This window comes from Bos grunniens, chromosome 12 (assembly GCF_055505025.1).
Source record: "Bos grunniens cultivar Pamir isolate PY7600 chromosome 12, Bosgru_T2T1.0, whole genome shotgun sequence".
Lineage (NCBI taxonomy): Eukaryota > Metazoa > Chordata > Mammalia > Artiodactyla > Bovidae > Bos > Bos grunniens.
Genome location: NC_141176.1, coordinates 75,741,062 through 75,766,177, shown reverse-complemented (window position 1 = coordinate 75,766,177; position 25,116 = coordinate 75,741,062). Strand labels below are relative to the sequence as shown.

General features: G+C 40.5%; 1 pseudogene; it reads left to right on the top strand.

Moving 5' to 3' along the window:
* Window positions 1-21,716, top strand: part of LOC147361924 (ATP-binding cassette sub-family C member 4-like) — a 71,751-nt pseudogene extending 50,035 nt beyond the window's left edge.
* Window positions 21,717-25,116: the final 3,400 nt, after the last annotated feature.

Sequence of the window (25,116 nt, the reverse complement as noted above, 5' to 3'; positions counted from 1 at the left end):
GAAAGTAAGTCACTGACACTTTCATTAAAAGTTGCAATTCACCTTTAAATACATTAATATATACCTTATAAGAGCAAGGACATTCATTTACATAGTACAGTTATCTCATTCAATAAGTAGAATAATAATATTACAGTATTATCAAATATGTTTTAAGATTCTCTGGTTGAAACTCCTACTGACTCTGTTGCCTTTTTTTCCATTCTAATACTTAGTTATAACTTGATTGTATGATTACACTACAGAGGGTCTTCATATTTGTATCATTCTCATAACAATCCTGATTCATAAATGAAGACAGAGTCTCAGAAAACAGTATTTTCTGAAAAACATTTTCACCTTACAACTGTTACTCATTATCAGGCCAATATGGATAACTTGAAGGAAAATAAATTAGATTAGTGATAAAATGGCATGAGTCAGGCACAAGTGTGAGCTTATTTCTTCAAAGTCAGGATGTCAGTTTTAACAAAGACCAGTTTAACCCACTCCAGTATTCTTGCCTGGAGAATTACATGGACAGAGGAGCCTAGCGTGGGCTACATGTAGTCCATGGGGTCACAAAGAGTCACACGTGACTTAGTGTGTGACAACACACTAAGGTTGTTGATCAAACAACAACCTATTTGAACTAAGCATTGAGAACCTTTCAGTGCAACTTCTGACTTAAAAGCAACCTTAAAATAAAAGTAATACATTTTTTCCCTTTCTCATTCTCATTGCTTCTGCTTTTTAAAGTACTGTCTACTGTAGGCTCAAAGCAGAAATTTGGTCAGGGCTTGGACAGGGAAGTAAATTTAGTAAACTGAATTTGTTTTTTGGACTTTTATTACCAGAGCCTGGTAAGCTGACTTCTGTTTAATATTTAAGGTTTTATCTAAATCAGTTATATAGTATCTGAGTTTTGTTACTTGGTATGAATTACTGTTCAAGAATTCTGAATTTTTTATTAAAATAAATAAAATAAAATAACTGCACTTGCTGAACATCATAGTCAAGCAAGAACTACCAATCTTAATGAAGTTTGCTTTGGGAATTGAAATGTAAAAACCAAGATTTATGAACATGGTAATTATAATTTTACTATTGTGTAAATCAATATTTTTACATATTATGTATATTCCAATAGAGGATTATGAAATTCCCAAATAAATTCATAATTACTGCCCAAGGTCAAAAAAAAAAATAAATAAAAGACCTGTTTACATATACAAGGATTGCCAAATTCAACTCAGAAGGAAAATAGATTAAAAGCTTTGCCACAGTCATGCTTTTTTATCAGTCCCATCACCTGGTGTAGACCTATGAATATGCTTCATAGAGTACTCAGTAAGTTGTCTTCCCTGTAATGGAGGTGGGGCAGGGGGTAACCAAGCTGACATCTTCCATTTTGTAATTTTAAGTATAACCACTTGCACCGCAATCCAAATCTTGCCCTGTAGATTTTGAATACCTTTCATGCTATCACTGAATGATAATACCATGTTTAACCCTAACTGAGAATTGCCTTTTCCCAGGATTAAACTCCATCAAGAGCACAGTTCAGGATCCCATTCAAAGAAGTGTTCGAGCATTTAGGATACCACAAAAACATTGCCCACTCACCCTTGGCATTTTCTTATTTGATTTTGTTTTTCTGTGACCATGGTTATTGGCCAATATTCATCAATATAATCTATTGGTCTCTTAATACAAAGTATAGTTACTCTTTGTTCTTTAACTGCAAGTATAGCTTGAGATTGGTTTTTATTCTATATTTCCCCAAAACAAATATTCACTGGTTCCTGCCACCCGATGTAGTTTCAGATTAAAATTGATGGTTAAAATTTTGTTTTTTTAAGATTTTGTGTTTATGATTTTATGAGATAGATTAATCCAAACATCACCTATTTCCATGGTATGTGGGAAATAAGATGTTATATCATGTACTGTTTTTCCTCAGTTTTCATTCACCAGAAAAAACATTTATAACATTGAAGAAAATGCACTTGACTGGGCCAGTACTTAAGGGATTAAAATTGGGAAAGAACCAAAGCCAAAATACACTGTAGGTTTACTAATGTATGAAGTACAGTTTGTCACTGTTTGAATTTGTATTTTTTTTTTAAACCTTTGAAAGTGAAGTAAAAGTATTAGTTGCTCAGTTGTGTCTGACTCTTTGTGACCCCATGGACTATAGACTGCCAGACTCCTCTGTCCATGGGATTATCCAGGCAAGAATATTGGCATGGATTGCCCTTCCCTCCTCCAGGGGATCTTCCTGACCCAGGAATCAAACCCAGATCTTCTGCATTGTAGGCAGATTAAAACTTTACACCTTCCAAAATCATAAAGTAGTGATAAGTTTATATCTTCAGAGAACCATACCTTCTGCAGTAACTAAAAATATTTTTTTTCTCTTTATTGTAGCAACTCCTATACAGAATGTACTATGGGAAACAACTGAACCATGAGGATCCTTTAACTTTTCTGTTTAAACCACATTGAGAGAAATAGCTTCATCTGTGAGAAATTTCTTTAATCCCTTGGTGTGTTTCTGGTGAATGTCCTGTGGCAGGGATGGGGGACACTGAGATCTTTCTGTCCTGACTGACTCCACCAACTTTCTCAGGGAATGGTCATTGGAAAGAGACCTCCCCATCATGTGCCTGTACATGTAAGATACATAAGAAGTCCTGAGGACATCAAAGCTCTAATGTCCAAAAGTCATCTATTTCAGTAGTAATTCTTTTATAAAATGTCATCCTTCTTTCTGCATCCACGGGTACAACTGAAAGAAGCCATTGAAGATCTTCCTGGTAAAATAGATACCAACTTAGCAGAATCAAGTTCAGACTTGAGTGTTGGACAGAGACAACTGGTGTGCCTTGCCAGGGCTTTTCTCAGGAAAAACAAGATACTGATTATTGACAAAACCACATCAAATGTGGATCCAAGGTATGGAGCTGAGGTCCATGAAACCTGGAATTAGCATTTTAAATGTGATAATCAGAAAACACTTAATGATGCTGAGAAGTGTTTCTAAGTGCTCTTTTACCCCAGAGACATTAATTCCAGGAAACAAAGAAAGAAACCAAAATATTTTATAGGGTGTTAATGTTGTTATGAGGCATCCTAAGAGAGCTAGACTCCTAAATCCAGCTCTGATAGTTATAAGCAATTTCAAGAGAAGTCTATTTCTCATTGTTTAATGCAAAATTGTAAATTTCTAAGTAGTCTTATCATACTTAGTTTTTCAAGAACAAGATTATGTCTTAAAGTATTGAGTTTTCAAAAATTTTAAAGATACCACATGATATTTTTAATTCATAAGGCTTCTTTTTCTGTCTTTGCTAAACTAAATTCAACGTCTTTGATTTCAGAACTGATGAGTTGATTAAACAATAATCCGTGAGAAATTTGCCCAGTGCACTGTGCTGACCATCACACACAGATTGAACACCATTATTGACAGCGACACGATAATGGTAAGACCCTCACTAGTGAAATTTCAGTTTGCATTTATATGAAATTTTTCAATGTATTTTTCCTTGTAAAACTTAATAGGAACCTCCAGTAAGTTACTTTTCTCTCAGGTTTTCCTCTCATTCCTGACAATGACTCAGGTCCTGTTCTATTAAATAATATATCCAGTAATTTCATAGTTTCATATAAAGTTTATTTGGGCTGTCATCTTTCTTTAAGACAGCCAACCATAAAAATTTTCCAAATCCAAGATGCATCTTCATATTTGAGTGGTAAGAATACAGTCATTTTCACTGTGTCAGTTGTTTCAGCATTTTTGGATTCCCTTAATCAAAAAATTAGCCTTTCCTTTAAATTGCCAGGAGGTTGTTGAGTGTGCTGTGCTTAGTCACTCAGACATATGCAACTCTTTGCGACCCCATGGACCATGGCCCAGCAGGTTCCTCTGTTCATGGGGATTCTCCAGGCAAGAATAATGGAGTGGGTTGCCGAGCCCTCCTCCAGGGGATCTTCCCGGGCCCAGGGATCGAACCTACAGCTTTTACATCTACCTGCACTGGCAGCCAGGTTCTTTACCACTAGATCACCTGAGAAGCCCTTGGGGCATCTAGACAGGCATGCCAAATCATAGGACATTTTAATTATCATGTAGATGTGATAGATTCAATTATTGTTAAACTCTTTTGAGAAAGCCACACGCTGGAAGTAATTCACAGTAGTAAACAAAAGAGGAACATGATGGCTTTATGAGACTTAATAAATGTTTTCAATTAAATACCATGGATAAAATTAACTGCAATACCTAGATGTGGAAAAATGACCTGTGTCCTGTTTAGAGTTTTAGTGTATTGCCTTAGATACACAATATCTTACTGTGTATAAAAGTGCTTGGAAGGTAAGCAGTTGAAGAAAGGGAAAGAAGCAAAGAAAGGTAATTTTTGAAAATGGATTCAGATTTTCAGCATTCAGATTCAGCTACTCTGCTGTGCTGTGCACACCATGATCTGTAGAATTTGGAGCTCAATTTCTTACTTATTTAGTCTTATTTACAGAGAAAAATTGAATTTCTACAGATCCCTTCTGTGCTACACAGTCCTGTTCAAGCTACTTATGTAGCAGCTCTTTTGCCAGCATTTCACTCTCAGAACAAAACACACACACACACACACACACATACACACACACACACACACACATAAATAAAGAACAACCACATCAACTTCAAGAAGCACCTTAACCTCTCCAGCAAGAGATTTGATCCCCTATTACATGCGTGCTAAGTCGCTTCAGTCATGTCCGACTCTTTGTGACCTCATAGACTGTAGCCCTCTAAGCTCCTCTGTCTGTGGGATTCTCCAGGCAAGAATATTGGAGTGGGTTGCCATACCCTACTCCAGAGGATCTTCCCAACCCAGGGATCAAACCCTCATCTCCTGCATTGCAGGTGTATTCTTTCCTGATTAAGCCACTGGGAAAGCCCTCTTAGCAACTGACATATTCCAGGATGCCAAAGAAATTCAGAAGCACTTATTTTTTCCCCAAATATGCATGTATGCTGTCAAAACAACTTAACAATTCATTTGCTATCAGGTCACTGTCATACAGGTCACTGTATGACATGAATCTAATTTTTGAAAGTGAAAGTCACTCAGTTGTGTCCAACTCTTCTATGACCCCATGGACTGTATAGTCCATGCCACTGAATTCTCCAGGCCAGAATACTGGAGTGGGTAGCCAACCGTTCCCTTCTCCAGGGGATCATCCCAGTCAGGGATAGAACCCAGATCTCCCACATTGCAGGTGGATTCTTTACTGGCTGAGCCACCAGGGAAGCCTAAGAATACTGGAGTGGGTAGCCTATCCCTTTTCTAGCAGATCTTTCCAACCCAGGAATTGAACCAGGGTTTCCTGCAATGCAGATGGATTCTTTACCAGTTGAGCTACCAGTGAAGCCCTAATTTTTAGGTGTATTGAATTTGATTTTCTTGAATAAAGTGATTTCCCAACTTTGAATGTCTGTATACATAGGCTTCAAAGCTCAAAATCTGAGAGCTAAAAGCACTAATTAATTGTAACAACCCCAAATGCCCTTGGCAAAAATCAAATGCCACAGACAGCTCAGTGCCCATAATCAGAGTCTAAAACTTTCATTGTCTTCCTTTCCTATAACACTATAATAATAAAAGGTCAACTTAGGCCTCTATCTGCCTAGTCAAAAAGGGTAAAATCAAACCTTTTAAAAGTCACTAGGTCTAAAACCCAGTAGATTGTATTCTCCCTGCCCTATCCCTTTTAGAAATATTGTCTGAGTTTTGTTACTGAGAAACATTGTGTGTCAATGGGTTTCTTTCTGCTAATTAACAGGTTTTGAATTCAGAGAGCCTGGAAGAATATGATGAGCCGTATGTTTTGGTGCAAAATAGAGACAGACTATTTCACAAGATGGTGCAAGAGTTAGACAAGAGCGAGGCCACCGCCCTCACTGAAAGAGCAAGACAGGTGAGCTGCAGGAAGTTGTAATGAAAGTTTTTCTCCAGGTTTCACTCCTTACAATCTCCACCAGGGGTCTAGTAACAAGCACTCTGTGCCCTTTTCAGTCAGAAGCCTCTAGAGACAAAGCTTCATGACTGGGTCTTAACAACACGTTGCAGATTAAAGGCAGGTCTGCTGAGAATCTGCAGCAGTGCTGTGAGAGGGGTGTAGGATGTGTAAATACTCATGTGCCTGAGAGATTTCAGATTGGATTTAGCACACACTTGGACTGTAGGTTCAGATTCCCATGGAACACGGAACACTCACCTTTTGTACACCCCTTATACTTCATTCTGATTGGTGCTCAGTACATTTGTGATTCAAGGGCTCTCAGGGAACATCTAGGAGTTTTGAGAGTTTGTGGGGAAAATTATGGAATATTTTGGGTCTAGGGAATATCTTGAAGGTCAAGTGTAGGTCACTTCTGTTTTCTAGTATGTGAAGAAAACTACTTTGTGATACTGTCACCTTCTCCCTAGTTTTTTGTTGTTGTTGTTGTTCAGAATGAGGTGATTTGCCTCCACATGCTGCTTCTACTTTGTGGAAAATGCAGTTGTCATCAGGACAAATCAGAAATTCACAATACCTTAACACTGTGTTCTGAATGGAGTCTGATGGTTTGCAAAGCATTTCCGCAGAGATGAGATGTGTGAAAGCACTAAGCCCTGTACATGTGTGAGGACTGTTGTGGTCCGAGTGTGGGTTGGAAAAGAATTTCCAGACACAAGGCAGACTGAAAGGAGAATAAAGTTTATTTGAGTGGGGGAGTGGTGAGTCACTGCCATCACAGTGGGCTGGCATCCTTAGAGAGAGCCAATGCTGAACAGGTGTCCTTGATCCATTTTTATACCCAGGATACAAGGAATGGGATAGGGGTTATGTGGGTCATTTGCTGATTGGATGAGGCAGGTATATTGGGTTGGGGGGAAAAAGTAAGGCAAATACCTTCTCCCTATATGGGGTAGGAGGGGAGACAGGTTATACTGCTCAGGAGGACCTGAAATCTGTTAATAGTCACAACATGGGTGAGGGAAAGACGAAAAGGGTCTGGTTTTTCTGTTCCTGCATTCCAAGACCCTCCTTGGTTTTATCTGCTCTTTCACCCTAGGGTGACCACAAGAACTGTGCTAGATGAGTAGCATTCAGGTCACATGGTTTCTAACAGTGGTCAGGTGGTAGTGTCCTATTGTACAGATGTGGTAACTGAGGTCTGGCTTAAGGACCTTGGCCATTGCTGTGCAGCTTCCTTCCTGTGATTTTTTTCTGGAACAATGTGGGAATGGGACTGATGGGGGATGGAGGGAAGGAAAGTCTGGTGTTCCTGCCCCTTGAGATGCGTGGCTTGGGGAGGGATGAGACTTCTACTTGTATGTGGTGAGGTTTCCTGTCATAACTTTATCTCTGGGCATTAAATTGTGGGTGCCTTTTCTTTGCTCATACTTTTCTGCATTTCCCAGATTTTCACTTGTGAGTAGAATAAAACTACTTACGTAGTATTTAAAACATCTCTTAAAGAAAAGATGTCCCAGTATCTAAGTACTTCCGTATGAAAGATGTATCTAATAATGTATCCCAAGTTCCCTCTGTCACTCTTTCATCTTACTCCTCTTCCTTAGAAATGAAGAGCAGTACCTACCACTGTTAACAGGGTAGGACACTGTCCAGGGTCACAGAACTGGCTGAAGAGTTGGCAGAGTCGGAGTTCAAACCTAGATTTAGGGGCAGTGAAGTCTGTGTCCTGAACTTTTCATAAATACTTATATTGTGTGCAAGTGTAGAGTATAATATAAAGGTGGGATCATTTTATAAATGCTTACATTGAACCCTTACCTCCCAATAATAAAAAAATGTACCCATAGTTCTTCTAAGCTTTAGAAACCCAAAATAATTAAAATGTATTTTTAATTGTCAGTTTTTAAACAAATTATATATCTGATGCTGTGCTGTGCTTAGTTGCTCAGTTGTGTCTGACTCTTTGTGACCCTATGGACCATAGCCCGCCAGACTCCTCCGTCCATGGGATTCTCCAGGCAAGAATACTGGGGTGGGTTGCCATGCCCTCCCCCTCCAGGGGATCATCCCAGTCCAGGGTTTGAACCGAGGTCTCCCACATTGCAGGCAGATTCTTTACTGTCTGAGCTATCAGGGAAGCCCATACCTAACGCTACAAAACTCCAAAATTTTTTCTTAAAAGTTTCTTTTTTTTTTTTTAGTTTGGCTGTTCATTTTATTTTTAATTAACTTTTATACCAATTTAAATTTTTCAAAGGTCAATATTTATAGTTTTGACAGTTTCTTTAAAAATGGGGATAATAATAATGGTTTAACATTTGATAAATTGCAAGTTGCTCTCCCACTCTGGTCATCACACAATTCCTCCCCCAGGTGGAGCTCCAGCTCCATCTCTGACTGCCCTCTTGACATGTTCTGTGCATTAGTGAAGAAACTTGGACATATGTGGTCTCCCTGTTTTTAAACATAAATGATAGTTGTTCCTTGATGTTTTCATTTATTATTATATCTCAGATTATATCAATGCATTTAGTTTTCTTAATTTTTTGTAATGGCTACTTAGTATTTATGCTTTCTCCATTCCCTACCCCTCATTTTCCCTTCAAATTAACAAATATAGTTTGATTTTTTTTTCCCCCAAGGGCTTCCCCTGTGGCTCAGCTGGAGAAGAATCTGTTTGCAATGCGAGAGACCTGGGTTCAATTCCTGGGTTGGGAAGATCCCCTGGAGAAGGGAAAGGCTACCCACTCCAGTATTCTGGTCTGGAGAATTCCATGGACTGTATAGTCCATGAGGTCACAAAGAGTGGTCACAACTGAGTGACTTTCACTTTTCCAAGGAAGATGCTTTCAAACTTATTTGTATTCTGTTTATCATTTTTCTGTTTTTGTCTGTATTAATTCCTTCCTTCCATTGATTTATTTTGTTGTTGCTTCTTTTTGAATGAATTTATCTTCATCCTTACTTTTTATTAATATAAATATTCTAAGGCTCTGAATACTGATATAGCTATATTTTATAGTTTCTGGTGTGTATACTTTGATCATACTTAAGTTTTTTATATAAATTCTGCAATTTTGGTTTTCATATCCTCTTCAGCCTAAAAATTATTTGAGAAAGAGTTCTTCAAGACTTCCTGGGGATAGAAGATTGCATTTTACATTTTCTATTTTACTCATCAGTGTTGACTTGTGATCCAAAAGAGTTGTCTATACTATTTACACTCAGAAATACTATTTATTAATACTTTTTTGTGTGCTAATACATAGGTAATTTTTGTGAAAGTTGTTTGGGCATTTAAAAAGATGGACTACTATTTAAGGCAGAGAGTTTAATTTTTAAAAAGTTTAAATTTTGTTTTAGGGTAAAGCCAAGTAAAAATATGTGATAGTTTCAGGTGAACAGTAAATAAACTCAACCACTCGTATACCTGTATCCATTCTCCCTCAAACTCCCCTCCCATCCAGGCTGCCAAAATGCACTGAGCAGAATTCCATGTGCTATACAGTCGGTCCTTGTTAGTTATCCATTTTAAATACAGCGGTGTGTACAAATTCATCCCAAACTCCCTAACTACCCCTTCCTCCATCCTTCACCTGGCAGCCATAAGTTTGTTCTCTAAGTCTGTGAGTCCATTTCTGTCTTATAAGTTCATTTTGGAGGAATATCGTATGAAAAGTGAAAGTTGCTCAGTTGTGTCCAACTCTTTGTGACCCCATGGACTATAGAGTCCATGGAATTCTCCAGGCCAGAATACTGGAGTGGGTAGCCTTTCCCTTCTCCAGGGGATCTTCCCAACCCAGGGATCGAACCCAGGTCTTCTGCATTACAGGAAGATTCTTTACCAGCTGAGCCACAAGGGAAGCCCAAGAATATTGGAGTGGGTAGCCTATCCCTTCTCCAGTGGATCCATCCCTTATATGTGGAATCTAAAAAGAAGTGAAACAAATGAACTTACTTAGAGTTTAATTTTTAGTTAGATCAGTTTATTAATGTCATTATTTAGGTTTTCTCTATCATTATTTATTTTGGACCACATTATTTGATGTGGTCTGGATTTAGAGAGGTGACCTGGTCTTATATTGTGCCAAGTTTCACTTTATAGTTCTTGTCATTTTGTTTTGGTATTTTTGATGATCCAATTTTTCAGTCCATAGATATATGACTTGGGTTTTCAATATAAATTCTATTTTCTATTACTTTTAAGTGACTTTCATTCATTTAATATTCCCAGCTTTAAATCCAAACTGGTTCAAAACTAAAATTATTTGCCTTGCTTTCTTAATCCTGTCCCCCATGTCTTATATGTTTTTCTCAGCAATGGCTAATCTTCTTTGTGCTGCCTTCAAAAAGATCGATTTTTTGTTGCTTTAATTTTCCTCTTCCAGTTCATTTTTGTGCTCTTTCAACTCTTGTTTCATCATCTGTTGCTATGCCATGTTTCCCTGTGCTCCCAGATGTCTGTTGTCCATGGGTTTTTTGTTCTACTAAATTTTCTTTGAATGTAATGTTATATTTTTTCATAATTTTAATTTGCTCAAGGAACATTTTTTCATCCATCATATGCTTATCTTGTTCCTTTTCCTCATTTCCACCTGTGTATTTTATAGATCCTTTGCTATTTTTTAAATCATTGTGATTCCTACCATTCACGTTTGACTTGAGTGTTTTTTGGGCCATTTATTTGTGGGATTACCTACTCCAGTTTCTTGCCTGGAGAACTCCATGGACAGAGGAGCCTGGTGGGCTACAGTCCGTGGAGTCACAAAGAGTTGGACATGACTGAGCGACACACACACACACATGCGTATGCATACATATTTGCTGGATAGTTCTGGCTAAGGCATTATTTCAGGCTAATGGAAATTCTCTCTGCTTAAAAAAGATGTTCCTTATGACCCAGACAGAGAGGGAGAGAGAGAGATTACGTGTGTATGTGTTGATGTATAAGTGAAGGAGAAATATTCACTTAGCCTGTACTCCTCCCTAACCTGCAGAGATGGACAATCAATGCTGACTGAATGTCAGAATCTTGCTTCTCTAGGACCCCACCAATGTACCTTCTTTAGGCACAGATGATAATTCCTCCCTGACACACCTTAGAATTTGACAGTTAGTTGGAAAACTGTGCTCTCCCATGACTGCTGGAATCTGGCTCCATAAAAACATCTCTCTTTCTTACCACACCCATTGTATCCAGTTGCTGAGAGCAGTCTGTCCAGATATTTTGTCATTTGGGGTTTCAAATGACTTCTTATTTCAACAAAGATGAGGCTAATTTTTAATCTCTCAGTACGCTGGGTTTTAGGGATGCTTTTTGAGAGAATAAGGGGAGAGAAAATCCATTATTCCATTAAGTTGAAAGCAAAATCCTCTCTAACTTTCCAGAACTCTAACTTTGTATACATACTGGCAGACAACAGTATCAAAGTTATACCTACTTTGAAGATGAAGAGTTTGAGAGTTTCGGGGATTGAACTGCTGCTGCTGCTGCTGCTAAGTCGCTTTAATCATGTCATACTCTGTCGTGCAATTTAGTGAGAATGTACAGAGTGTAGCCAGAATTCTGCATATACTGAATCATTGATTGCTGAACTTTATACATATAGGTCACCTTTTATTGCTCTGTTGCTTTCAGTTATATCTAATTCCATGATGATGACTTTCTTTAGAAGCTGGAGTTTAAATACTAAACTTAATTTCAACCTACATTGGAGGAACTATAATGAAACAAACCCAAAAGAAGGAGAGGAAGAGGGATAAGAAAACAAATACTCACTGGTCTTATATACTCCTTGCCCTGATTTTGAACTTTTTTGGCATTGTGTCTTTTAATCTTCACAACCACTCTGAGCTGTCAGTTCAGTTCAGTTCAGTTCAGTTACTCAGTTGTGTCTGACTCTTCATGACCCCATGGACTGTAGTATGCTAGGCTTCCCTATCCATCGCCAACTGCTCATCCAAACATCTCATCCTTTATCGTCCCCTTCTCCTCCTGCCTTCAATTTTCCCCAGCATCAGGGTCTTTTCCAATGAGTCAGTTCTTTACATCAGGTGGCCAAAGTATTGGAGCTTCAGCTTCAGGATCAGCCCTTTCAATGAATGTTCAGAACTGATTTCCTTTGGGATGGACTGGTTTAATCTCCTTGCAGTCCAAGGGACTCTCAAGAGTTTTCTCCAACACCACAGTTCAAAAGCATCAATTTTTTGGCTTTCTCAGCTTTTTTTATGGTCCACCTCTCACATCCATACATGACTACTGGAAAAACCATAGCTTTGACTAGATAGACCTTTGTCGGCAAAGTAATGTCTCTGTTTTTTAATATGCTGTCTAGGTTAGTCATAGCTTTTCTTCCAAGGAACAAGTGTCTTTTAATTTCATGACTATAGTCACCATCTGCAGTGGTGAAAATAGAAGAAAATAAAGTCTGTCACTGTTTTCATTGTTTCTCCATCTATTTGCCATGAACTTATGGGATTGGATGCCATGATCTTAGTTTTCTGAATGTTGAGTTTTAAGACAAAACTGGCAGTATTATCCCTCAGGTGGAGAAACTGAGGCAGAGGAAGCTAAGTAACTTTTCAAAGGGACAAGTTAAAAGGTGTTAGTAATCTTTTAACTATCTTTGACTCTGAACTTCTATAAAGATAAAATCAAAAGATTCACAAGAGGGGCTCCCAGGTGTTTTGTTTTCCTTGCTTAAGCTGGCTGATGCTGCTACTTTCCATGGACTAAGGGGACACATCTCTGAACAGCATCATTATCACACCCAAACTTAGCTCAGCGTTTTCAACCTGCAGTTTGTAGCCATCCCTTAGTTCCTATGAGGTAGGCCATTGTCTCACTTCACAAATGAGGCAGCCAGGGCAGAGAGAACTTAAGTGATTTTTCCAGGGTCTGCAGTGGTCCCAGGAGAGAAAGGTGAGACTGGGCTTCTCTATCCCAAGCACAGCCCATCCACAAGGACTCTGCTAACAAGTGTTCAGACATCTCAACTCCCTTCATCACCTGCCCTGTGAAAAGATGCTTTTTCTTATTTCTGCTGTCATCCAGAGTATGATCTGCTGCTGCTGCTGCTTCTGCTGCTGCTAAGTTGCTTCAGTCATATCCAACTCTGTGTGACCCCATAGATGGCAGCCCACCAGGCTCCCCTGTCCTTGGGATTCTCCAGGCAAGAACACTGGAGTGGGTTGCATTTCCTTCTCTAATGCATGAAAGTGAAAAGTGAAAGTGAAGTCACTCAGTTGTGTCTGGCTCTTAGTGACCCCATGGACTGTACCCTACCAGGCTCCTCCGTCCATGGGATTTTCCAGGCAAAAGTACCGGAGTGGGTTGCCATTGCCTTCTCCGAGAGTGTGATCTACAACATGGCAAAAGATGAGAAAGAGGAAGGTCAAATCAAAGATTTTATACACGGAAACCTCATTTTCAGTGTTCAGTTTCAAGTATTTCAGGCCATGAAGCCATTTTATAAAGTAATCTGGAATTATATAAGTGACACAGTTTGTGACATGAGTCAGTCTCAGATAGATGGTATAAATTCTATTTTAAAGACTCAAACAAATCTTTTCACATTCTTCTTGAGGAAATAAGTCCTTTTTCAACATAACACATTTTGAGATAAGAGCTCACAAGTCTTGACATTATTTCATTTTGTTCTATGCATCTATCAAGGAACTGAGATATGGTACAATGCCTAAAAACGAGTGATTGTGGAAAGAGAAACTTGACAGAATTTCATTTCTTTTATGTTGCTGCTGCTGCTGCTAAGTCGCTTCAGTCGTGTCCAACTCTGTGCGACCCCATGGACTGCAGCCTACCAGGCTTCTCCGTCCATAGGATTCTCCAGGCAAGAACACTGGAGTGGGTTGCCATTTCCTTCTCCAATGCAGGAAAGTGAAAAGTGAGAGTGAAGTCACTCAGTCGTGTCTGACTTTTAGCAACCCCATGGACTGCAGCCAACCAGGCTCCTCCATACATGGGATTTTCCAGGCAAGAGCATTGGAGTGGGTTGCCATTTCCTTGTCCATTCCTTTATGTTATGATTATACATTTATCAGAAAAAGTGTGTCTCTTCCAGTTCAGTTAGAAATTGGTAGAATTCAAGAACTCAAAGACCTGGCAAACAGCTGTCCTATTATTGGGTATCATCCTACATTTTAGAAAAGTCACTTGGTTGAGTCATTGTTAAAGCTTTTGATTCTCTTTTCATTCTTGGGACTCACTATCCACAGATCACATTTCTACCAGCCCTATAGAAATAGGGCTGCAACAAGTTAACTATAACTGCTTTGCTGCACAAATTAAACATCAGGATATTTCATACATATACACAAGTGTTTTGATGCTTGTCAGTCAGAGTGTATAAAACATAGGAATTAGAACCTAATATTAACATCCAAATCTATTGTGCTCATTTTGCTCAATCCTTGTTCAGATGCAGGATTTTCCAGCTGCTTTGTCACCCTGTTTTTAACTTTCTCCAGATTTTGAGTCTGTAGAATTATTTCACTTAGTTTAATGTAATGATAAATTATGTGAGTCAGAATGGTGAGAACTAAAGAGCATCTGTAGGTTGTTTGGCATTAAGCCTAGCCCCAGTAAGGGTTCTAATGGGGCTACTTCCTCTACAGAATAAATACATCCCTGGATTTTCCAATTGCGCCTCCACTAGTGATGTGTTTGCTTCACATGAATATGTGGACATAGAAATTCATTGCCTTAGGGAGGGGGACTTTCAAACTTTAAATATATTGCTTTATTTTGCCCCCTCAGATATACATCGAAAGGAAATTACTAATAATGAACATGTTTGCCGGGGTCCAGCCCCAGTTGGATCCAGGGATTCCCTCAAGATGACGGCATCAGTGATTTAGAATAGCAAAGCAGAGATTTATTAGATGCTCTATAATAACTGGTTTACGCAGGAAATCAATAAAGTTCGTGACACCAAACTTGCTCTGACCACGGAGGCCACAGGCGCCCTCTCGAATAGCAGAAGGTGCCCCACCTTAGGCACATTCTTGAGTGGGTCTTAGAAGCCCAGGCAAATAAGTGGTTGCAGAGGACCCCTGTGCTCCAATTATTTTGGCATGAAGGAAGAACAGAAGAGAAAAGGAGGAAAAGGAAACAAGAAAGAACGACACGGGGAGACCAAGCGTCGGTGAGCAAGGCCCATAGCTTTATTTTCAACAGGGGCTTTTATACCCTAAGTTGCACACAGAGGATTATAGGGGGTGTGAAATCATGCAAAGCCAGCAGTCTTTGATCCTTATTGAGACCAAGCTCTCTTTTCTGTAAATTTATCGTATACAAATGGTTTAAGTGATTTACATCATCTTCTGGCCAGAAGGCCTGTTAACATTTTATGACTCTGATAAAGGTTTGTCAACCATAAGACTTATTTTCTCTAAGAGTAATTATTTTAAAGTTTGGCGCCATCCTCTGAAGGTGTTAGATAAAGTTGCATTCCTACAGGGTAGAGGTGCAATGGGTTTACAACAAAGGAAAGAATTTATTACCTTAAGGGTCTAAAGTTGTTAACACCAAGGCCACTACTTATTTTTCCTACATACCAACTATATTAATTAATACACTTCCAAGGATACAATACAGGGGATGTGGAAACTTGGCAGCAAGCACTGGCTCAACAATGAAATCTTCTACTAGTTCTATTCTGACAATTTCTAACTCTCCGAGAGACTCTATACTATTTGAATATCTTAAGCTTCCCGTGCCTCTCGCTGGCTGGGAGACTCTAAACAATCATATGCATAGCTATAGGAGTCCAGGTAAACCTGTCAGGCAAGTTAGAGAGCCATCTGAGGGGTTTGTGAACTAAAACACTCTTGTCACGCCCAGGAACTTTATTAACTGGAGCTGTAAGTTAACTCTTTTTCAGAGAGGGAGATGGTGGTGGGGGACAGCCCCCCATTAAGTCAGAGGTGTAGGTGAGAGCACAAAGCAGTAAAGCAGGCAGACTCTGGTTTTGGGGTAGACACTCAGGCAGGCCCAGAGGGGCACCCCTCGAGTTCTGGCTCGCCTTGCCCACCAGAACTCTCCCACATAACCTTGTTATGGGTAGGGACTCCTGTTATGGCTCCCGGCATATGTTGTTATGAATACTTCTAATGGACAGCTGAGTCAGCACCGTGATTCTGCCATGATGTCATCTATTCCAAAAGGTGTTTTTCCAATAGTTTTTGCACTGCGTAAACTATGTTATATTTTCCTACAGCCTCAACAAATAGTTACACCTATATGATAGTTTGCAGTCCATGGTGTGCTGCAGTCCATGGGGATGCAAAGAGTCTGACACAACTAAGTAACTGAACTGAAAGTTTATTTTGATTTTTTCTCCATCCTTACCCAATGATTTCAAGCTCTTACAAATTATTTGTATTTATATGTTATATCGTTTTTTTTTCTTATGCAAATCAGAGGTACAGGCCACCAATAAAAGCTATCTACCAAGTTTTTTGCCTCAAGAGATTCCAGAGCCAAAACTCATTTTCTAAGCTTAAAGATAAAGTCATCACAGATTTTTACTGCCCCCCAAATTTCATTGTACTTTCCAGTTATATCAGGGATTCTATTTACTTGTAGACTGTGAAGTTGCCATTCTGTCTCATCACTTCCTTTAACATAAGTAAGATCCATTATTCCACCTAAAGATCTCTGTTAAAATACTACAGAGAAAACTAATTGGAAAACTAAAAAATATACTTTAAGTGATACCATAGGAGAGAGAGGTTCCCCCCCACCCAAAAAAAAGCAATATATGGTTAAAATACAGAAGAACAGTATTTAACTATATAAGAGGGAAAAAATATGCTTTCTCAAAATAGGAGCCCTTCTAGGGGATTTGATAATGAAAGACAGACATGTGATTTGCAATTATCTTCTAGACTGAAGTTGTTTTTCACATTTTTTAATTGTAATATATATATAACATAAAATTTAACATTATAACCACTTTAAAAAATAAAAATACCTTTCTGTGCATTAACCACATTCAGAATGTTGTGAAACTATCACCATTGAGTTCATTTTTGGTAATTATTTTAGTAGTATTCAGTTATTTGAATAATCATTTTTGGTAAATTTTATTTCTCTAGGAACTGATGGTTTTCCTATGAGTTTTAAGCATGATTGGCATAAAGTCATTCACAGTATCTTCAATATTCAATCCCTACAGCATCTATAATTGTCGGGTTTCTTTTCCTTTTTAATTTTCTTAGAGCTATCTCCATTTTTTTTCTTGAATAACCTTTCATGACTTTTTCCTATTAATTTTCAAAGGATCATTTCTTTTTGCTTGATTTATCCTTCTGTATTTTTGGTTTTTAGTTCATCATATTTCTTTCCTTCGATTTTTTTAATGTATTTTGAGATATATTTTCTCTAATTTTTTTTTTTTTTTTTTACTGTACCACATTGCATTGGAATCTTATTTCCCAGACCAGGAATCAAACCTGCACATTCTGCATTGGAAACATAGAGTTTTCATCCCTGGACCACCAGGAAAGTCCTCCTAAATCCTTAAATTACACATTTATTTTTTTCCTTATATAAGTTAAAGATTAAGTATATGAAACCTACTTTTTTCCCTAAAGACACACTTTAGCTGCAGCCTACAACTTTTGGTACATAGTATTGATCAAAATCCATAGTATTATTTATTTTCTAGTCTCTAATTTTATTTATTAATTATGTCTTTTACCATGAGTTATTCATAACTAATATTCTCTAGACTCCAAGTGTTAATGGCTTTTTCTATTAGATCGAAACATATGAAACTAACAGTCAACCTTTTATTTTTTAACCTATAAAAATTATAGTTTCATATGTTTCAATATAAGAATTTTAATATTTCATTTTAGTCAGAGAAGATTGTGGAATTTAAATTATAGGTGACCACATTCACACACATAAGCCTATTTCTACAATTTTGTATTCTATTTGGGGATTTAGAAATGTTGAAATTATGTGTATAACAGTAATTTTCAAATAACATTCCTCCCCAAACACTGGAATGCATTTTGATACATGTTGCAGGTTGGTCCTCTGAAATACAGACTCAGATGGAGTTTAGTGTTGGGATGATTATTAGGGATGGCCTTGGGATCGAGACTTGCATAATCAAGAGTAAGGGACAGAATAAAGCAGAGGGATAATTCAAGCTGGATCACTGGCCAGATGTGATCTTAGCTGACCCCACAAGGGCTCTAGATGAAGGTGGCCCTTCAAGGTTGTCCTGACACATCCAGTGGCCAGACCTTTACACCTGCACTTTGATAGGTCATTGCAGTTAGGTTGCCCCTAGAAGGACTGGTGGCTTACAGTTGTCCACTAGTATCATTTCCAGAAGCTGGAGCAACAAGTCCTTGAAGGGAGGTCTGGACAGCACATCTCCATGTCCACCACAGTATGTGTCACTGCTCCAGAGGTAGATGATTAGGATGTACTATGACAGAACTCTCAGTGACTAAATGTTTAAGTCAAAATGACTAAGTGATTATCCTCAATATCCTGCAGTCTAAAAAACAGAGAAGGTCTATGTAAGGGAGATATCCTTATTCTATAGTGTCAATCCAGTTTTCACCTCTTTGGAAAGCCACCTTAAGATCAATTTTTATCCTTGGTAAAACATATTTATGTAATACCCTAACTGCCTCTCTTTTATTACACTAAATCATATGTGGTTTAATGTCCTATTGTCACCACCTTGAAATAATTTTTAAAAGAAGGACCTTGCTCTTTCCATTTTGAACTGGGCCTTATAAATTATAACTTTAAATTTTGTTAACTAATTGTTTCTACAATTTTGTATTCTGTTTGGGGATTTGGAAATGTTTTAATTATGTGTATAACATCAATTTTCAAATAAAAATCTTCCCCAAACACTGGAATGTGTTTTGATACATGTTGCAGGTTGGTTCTCTGGAATACAGACCCAGATGGAGTTTAGTGTTGGTATGGTTATTAGGGATGGCCTTGGGATCAAGGCTTGTGAAATCAACAGGAAGAAACAGGATAAAGCAGAGGGGAAAACCACTCACTGTGGGGGCAAGGACACTGATGGTCCCAGAGAATACTCATTAGTATGAGCTCTGGAATCAAGTTTGAAAGGAGAAATATCAGTAACCTCAGATATGCAGATGAATCCACCCTAATTTTGCAGAAATCCAACAAGAACTAAAGAGCCTCTTGATGAAGGTGAAAGAGGAGAGTGAAAAATCTGGCTTAGAACTCAACATTCAAAAAAATTAGATCATGGCATCTGGTCCCATCACTTCATGGCGAACAGATGGGGAAAAAGTAGAAACAGTGGCAGATTTTATTTTCTTGGGCTCCAAAATCACTGCAGATGGTGACTACAGCCATGAAATTAAAAGATACTTGCTTCCTGGAAGAAAACCTGACAAACCTAGTCAGCATATTTAAAAGCAGAGACATCACTTTTCCGACAAAGGTCTATGTAGTCAAAGCTATGGTTTTTCCAGTAGTCATGTATAGATGTGAGAGTTGGACCATAAAGAAGGCTGAGCACTGAAGAATTGATGCTTTCAAACTGTGGTGCTGGAGAAGACTCTTGAGAGTCCCTTAGACTGCATGGAGATCAAACCAGTCAACTCTAAAGGAAATCAACCCTGAATATTTATTGGAAGGACTGATGCTGAAGCTGAAGCTCCAATACTTTGGCCACATAATGCAAAGAGCTGACTCATTGGAAAAGACCCTGATGGTGAGAAAGATTGAGGGTAGGAGAAGAAGGGAGTGAAAGAGAAAGAGATAGTTGGATGGTTTCACTGACTGAGTGGACATCAGTTTGAGCAAACTCCGGGAGATAGGGAAGGACAGGGAAGCCCGGCACGCTGCAGCCCATAGAGTTGCAAAGTGTTGGACATGACTGAGTGACTGAACAACAACAAAAACTGCACTTTTGGTGGGAATGTAAATTGATACTACCACTGTGGAGAACAGAATGGTGATTCCTTAACAAACTAAGACTAAAACTACCATATGATCCAGCAACCCTGCTGCTGGGCATGTACCCTGAGAAAGCCACAATTAAAAAAGACACATGTGTCCCAATGTTCATTGCAGCACTATTTACAGTGGCCAGGGCATGGAAGCAACCTAGATGTCCACTGACAGATGAATGGATAAAGAAGACATGGTACATACATGGAATGGAATACTACTCAGTCATAAAAAGGAATGAATTTGAGTCCATTGTAGTGAGGTGGATGTAGAGCCTGTTTTACAGAGTGAAGAAAGTCAGAGAAAAGCAAACACCATATATTAAAGCAATATGGAATCTAGAAAAATAGTACTGATGAACCTATTTGCAGGGCAGGAATGGAAATACAGATGTAGAGAGTGGACTTGTGGACACAGCTGGGAAGGAGAGGGTAGGGCAAGTTGAGAAAGGAGCATTGATATATACACACTGGGTGTATGCGTGTGGGTGTATTAGTTGCTCAGTCGTGTCCAACTCTTTGCAACCCCATTGACTGTAGTCTGCCAGGCTCCTCTGTCCATGGAATTCTCCAGGCAAGAATTTTAGAGTGGGTTGCCATTTCCTCCTCCCGGGGATCTTCCCTACCTGGGGATTGAACCTGGGTCTCCTGCGTTGAAGACATTCTTTACTGTCTGAGCGGTACACATTTACCATATGTAAAATAGATAACTAGTGGGAATCTTCTGTATAACACAGGGAGCCCAGCCAGGTGCTCTGTGGTGACCTAGAAGGGTGGGATGGCAGACAGGCTCAAGAGAGAGACTATATATATTTGCATTGTAGGGCAGAAACCAACAGGACATTGCAAAGCAATTACTCTCCAATTTAAAAAGAACCCATAGCTTCTGGATACTCATACCCGGAATGGTCCTCAAAAGGTGGAAGTAGAAATAATTGCAACAGGGAAAAAGGCTGGTCAAATCCATACTGCAGTCCTGTCTGTGTGTCCCAAGGAGAAGCAAAATGTGCTGAAGAATAGTGTCCCCATTCACTAAATAATAAACAATATTTTTTTACCCACATGAAATTTGCCACAACTAGGTTCCCTAAGGTGAAAAACACACAGGGAGAGAGGGAGGGAGAGATGCTCATAGAGACAGAGACAGAGCGAGCCTGGTGGAGTTGGAACCCAGCTGTTCCTTAAGGAATATAGGAAAAGATGACATTCTTAGAAGATGGCCGTAGTCCAGGGTACTAATTAGATAGAATTTAAGAAGTTAGAATTCCTGACTGGTAAAAGGGATTGTGACGGCGCTAGTGGTAAAGACCTTGGTGCCAGTGCAGGAGACATAACGGACGCCGGTTCAATCCCTGAGTTGGGAACATCCCCTAGAGGAGGGCACTCCAACATTCTTGGCCTGGAGAATTTCATGAACAGAGGAGCCTGGCGAGCTGACTGAAGGAACTTAACACCTACAAAGGGGAAGTCAGCTAAAAGTGGAGTGTGGGAGGTCCAGTCTGTTCTCCCGCTGGGCGGTGAGCCCCCCTAGGCAGTCTCCTTGCCTCCTGCTACTGCTGCTCTTGCTTGCTGGAGGCTGAAGGGGCGACGACCAACAAGGCAAGAAGACCCTGTACCCCCGGCCACCAGGGCCCCAGTTCTCCATTCTCGGCCCGGTTCTCCCTTCCACAGTGTACCAGGGCGCCAGCTGGGACCACACAGCCTGCCTGGGGCGGCACTAAGCCATGCAAAAAGTCCAGCGCCAATGGAAAGCGCTCCTACCCCACCCTAGGCCAACCATGTGCGAAAGGCGCTGAGGGCAGCAGGCGCGGGCCAGGCGCTCATCAGCGCCCGCAGCGGCTTGGCCTTCACCTCCGCGGACGCGCGCAGCATTGACGGCCTGAGCGGCGCGGCCAGGGTTCGCACTGCTCCAGGAGGCCCCGGGGAGAATGCTGCCTGCCACGCGGCCATGCGCGGCCATGCGCGGCCATGTTCGCACTGCCTGCCAGGAGAGCCCCTGCCACGGCGCCGGTCCGCTCCGCGTGAGTAGACAACCCCCTGCTTTGGAGAGGAAAGCGCAGGCAGCCCGCCTCGGAGCCGCCTTCCGAGTCACCCGAGGGCGCCCTCTACGCGCCGCTGCACCTGGAGCAAGGAGCTCGGCCCCGGGTACGGCGATGGCGGGACTCGGGGTTACCAGGCGGACTCTGCTGGGAGCCACAAGCAGGTACGAAGTTAGTTACAAAGTCCTGGGGAAGTTTAAGGAGGCGGGTAGAAAGACAAGGGCAAACGCGGTACCCCGCGGCCCCTGAGTACCCGGCTGCGAACTGTAGTAAGTCCCTGCACTGAGCCCTGGCAGTCACCCAGAAGGTGGAGAGTGGGGGTGAGGGGTGCGGGGCTGAGGGTGGGGGCGGTGTTAGTCTTTGCTGCTCAGTAATGCTCACTGGGCTGCAGGGGAGATCTGGAGAAAGCTGGCAGAGAGCAATACTAACCTGCCTTCTGGGCATTCTGCCCTTATCTGGACCAAACAGGGTGTTGTGGTAGATTCACCAATTTTAAAGAAGCCTAAACCTATAGGAACTTCTCGGGGCTTCCCTGGTGACTCAGACGGTGAAGAATCCGCCTGCAATGTGGGAGAACTGGGTTTGATCCCTGGGTTGGGAAGATCCCCTGGAGAAGGACCTGGCAACCCACTCCAGTATTTTTGCTTGTAGAATCCCCATGGACAGAGGAGCCTGTCTGGCTATAGTCCATGACGTCACAAAAAGTCAGACAGGACTGACTAAGCACAGCACAGCAATCCTATAGGAACTTCTCGAGACAGACCACCCCACTCCCCATGCCTCTTGTTTGTAGAAAAACTTGAATCTCCCAGGCCTCCCCTGAGTCACAGAAGGCTGGTGATTGAAAGATTATGAAGTATAGTGACAAAATTTAAATAATAGATCAGCCATATATCAGTCATAGAATATTTAGTTCCTCCCAGAAGGGCACAAATAACAGTATCTGGCGCATATTCTTGTGTTGTTGTGTGTGTATTTAGTGCCATCTGGCTCTTCCTACCCCATGGACTGTAGCCCCCCAGGCTCTTCTGATTATGGGATTATCCAGTCCAGAATACTGGAGTGGGTTGCCATTTCCTCCTCCAGGAGATCTTCCCAATTCAGGGATCAAACCTGGGTCTCCTGTATCTCCTACACTGGCAGGCGAATTCTTTACCACTAGCACCACCTGGGAAGCAGATACTAAAACCACTTATCAGATGGAGGAGGGTAACTGCATGATGACTATGAGCAAACAGGTCCCAGACCAGTTGAAGCCTAAGGACTGATGATGTCAAGCCCCATGACAGTATCCTGTTATCTCACCATCAACCGGGGAATAGTGTATGAGCTGATTACTGTACTGTGGGTGAAGAATGGTACCTGACCATATCAGTAAACAAATGATGTTGAGGTCATCCAGGTATCAGCCACTGCAGCCAACCCCAAATGTGCACCTTGAGGGGCTTCAGCATGGAGGAAAACAGGATATTGATACTATCCCTAATAGTTAAGATGTATATCAAAGGAATGATTTCATTAAGCCCAGGATCTTGCATCTTCCCATGTTTAGAAAAGCACTAAATTCATTAACTTGAGATGTTTGGTTTTCTTTATTATTTTTGAATATCTTCTTTATGGTTAAGTTTTTGTTTTGTATTTGCCTGCACTGGGTCTTCTTTGCTTTGCATGGGCTTTGTCTAATTGTAATGAGCAGTGGTGGGTGGGTGAGGGTGGAGGTGTGGCTACTCTCTGCTGCGGCTTGAAGGCTTCTCATTGTGGCAGCTTCTCTTGTTACAGAGCATCAGCTCTAGAGCTCACAGGCTTCAGTAGCTGTGAAACAGGGACTCGTTAGTTGTGGTTCATGGGCTTAGTTGTGGTGCAGCATGTGGAATCTTCCCAGACCAGATATTGAACCCATGTCCCCTGCATTGGAAGGTGGATTCCTATCCACTGTACCACCAGGGAAGTCCTGTCTGATTTTCTTTTGATATTCTGACTACCAGTTTTTGCAAAAAATCCTTTTTGTCCTGGATCTTCCCTCTTCAGAGTAGCCCCTCAGAGCTATAGAGAGGCTGTCTCCTGGGCTTAAATCCTCAGCGAGTCTGCCAAATAAATCAGAATTCTCAACTTAGTACCCTGGACTCTCCCTCACCTTGCCTTTAAAAAACTCTCCCCTGAAATTTACTGGGGTGTTTGGGTCTTTGAACATGGGTCCCTTTTCTCCTGGCTTGGCCTTTGCAATAAACCTTTCTCTGCTTGAAACTTCAGTGTCTTTGGCACCACACTGTCTTGGGCACAGGAACTTGGGTTCAACAACACAACCTGTGGCCAAGCATTTGACCTCAGGCAGCAACGTAGTTTAGCACAGATTCTGTTTGTAGAGCTACAGAGACCTAAAGAAAAGTAACAGAAGATTAGAAAAGCTCAAATGATTTTGGAAAATGACTCAATGCTGTCACTGGGGACAGGCCTTTTTCATCTTACATGTTGGACTATGTGGGGACCTCTGAGAGTTTTTTGCTCCCCTCTTAGACAGGGAAAGGGGAGTATGGGGAGAGAGAGCCTGATATGATTTCTTTCATCATGAACTCAGGGTCTAGCAGCATAACAGTGATATATGTTACAGAAAGCAAGGTTATATGCATTTCCAGGAATATTACCTCATTTTTTACTCTAACAATGTCCTATTCAAGAAGATATTATTATCTCTTTTATGGATAAAAAAGATGTGGCTTACAGATAGCACTTGTCCAAATCAGTAAATGATGAATCCTGATTGGGACTCAAGTCCGATATGGTTGTCTTACTGGCAGATTGACAATGTGCATGAAAAGTACTTACAACACACTGTTTGGATAACTGTAGGACTGAGTGAATAAAATCTTGGACTCCAACTTATAAGTCTTCAGTTATTTGTGTAACGATCTTACCAGCCCATCAGCTTCTCTTTCCTTCCATCCTCAGCGAAGAAATATAAAAATTGGCCATGCTTCTAACAAGATCATCTTGGTATTATTTGGTAATTCCCCATGTACTTTGGCTAAGAATAGTGTTATTAATAATGGCTTTTAGCTTCAGTCATGTAAGAGGAATAATCTCT